This window comes from Octopus bimaculoides, chromosome 5, assembly GCF_001194135.2.
Source record: "Octopus bimaculoides isolate UCB-OBI-ISO-001 chromosome 5, ASM119413v2, whole genome shotgun sequence".
Taxonomy (NCBI): Eukaryota; Metazoa; Mollusca; class Cephalopoda; order Octopoda; family Octopodidae; genus Octopus; species Octopus bimaculoides.
Window position 1 is genome coordinate 78,602,425 of NC_068985.1, and position 1,899 is coordinate 78,604,323.

Consider the following 1,899-nt stretch of genomic DNA (forward strand, 5'->3'; position numbering starts at 1 on the left):
ATAAAATGGGAAAATCTGTATTAATTTATCAATTTAATTTATGGCTTAACCTTAGACACCAAAATAATCTGAGGTTTCTACAGAGAGAATGGTGCTAGGGATTGTAATTAAAAAGTCATCAAATACTGATTTAACCATCAGTTAAGGAGACAAGCAAAAAGATTTCATTGATGGCCAACATTAGTCATTGACTTAGACCCAGAGATGAAAATATTACTCATCAAAAATGACATGTTTGACAAATGACAGCATTTATTATTACCACTGCCAAGTTACTGATGAGAAGATCATAGGATTCTCTTGTACTACATTCCTGGCAATAATATCAATTAATTTCACTCACTACAGAGTTTACAACAACTGAGATAGAGCAAACGGGAGTAAAACAGGGACTTCTGCTATTTGTTTCTGTTTTTTTAATTTTTATGCCAGAATACAAAGGATAGAATTGCAAGTGAGATCTGTAATATGTTTAAACAACACACAAACGACAACATAACATATCAGGTGTAGAAATGATCGAGGGCCTTTTTTGTTGTTCTTCTTTGTTTAAACTGAGTAGAGATAAGTTTAATAGATTACACTGTGTAACACAATTTTTGTCCTTGGGTGGCAACTGTTATTTTCTATTTGCTCATTCCTAGAAAGTATGAAAAAATTACTAATATTTCCTTCAAATTTTGCTTTTGTTACATTTATTCAAACCCTAAAGAATCCCTTTCAACACATGGCTATGATACTCCCCCACTGCTTCTGCTCGTGATCAGAGATGTACATATTGTCAGCCACTAAGGGACATACTCAAGTGGTTAAGGTCAAGTAACTGACAAGCAAATCTGTAGTATAGAGCAGAATATTTATTTTAATGATATTTCTGCTTTGGCAACTCAACACTAAATCTATCTGAAATGTAATGGAAAATCGGTCAGTTTTAAAAAACATTAATATCCAGGTCACAAAAGCAAAGTTTGAAGGGAATAGTAGTCATTTCCTTTGATTTCTAAGTAGAAGCAAATAGGAAAGAACACTTACTGTCCGCAAACAAAAAAAAAATCAAAATTTTATTATACAGTGTTATATTTCCTGATAGAATCTAACCTAATATATCACTGATACTTATTCTATTCGTTACCAAGGAGATAAAAGGTAAAGCCAGTCACAATAAGATTTGAATTTGGGACCTAGAAAAATAAAATGAAATATTGATATCTTATGAAAACAAAGTACCCCTGGCACTCGGTCGGTTATGGTGATGAGTATTTCAGTTGATCTGATGAATGGAACAACCTGCTCGTGATATTAACATGCATGTGGCTGAGCACTCCACAGACATGCATACCCTTAACATAGTTCTCAGGGAAATTCAGCATGGTACAGGATGTGACAATGCTGACCCTTTGAAATGCAGGTACCACTCATTTTTGAGTGAACTGAAGCAACATGAAATAAAGTATCTTGCTCAAGAACACAACACACCACCAGGAATCGAACTCATGACCTTACAATTGAGAGCTGAATACCTCTAACCCGTAAGCTACCAGACATTTGTAAAAGGGTTTTTTTATCAGTTAATTAAATTTATCTCAGTACATGATTGTAATTTAATCAAGCAGAGAGGATTTAAGAGCAAATCAGTCACAATGGGATTACAGTAAAGGTTCTAGAATACATGTTGCTCTTTTGCTCAATCTTAAATATAGCAAAAAAGAAATTGAAGGAAGAAAATTAATAACATAAATCAGAAACAGGCACAGCTCTGTGGTTAAGAAGCTCACTTTGCAATCACATGGTTTCAGGTTCAGTCCCACTGTGCAGCACCTTTGACAAGTGTCTTCTCTATTGACCAAATTCTTTTGAGTAAATCTCATAGATGGAAAACAGTGTGGAAGCTCATAATAT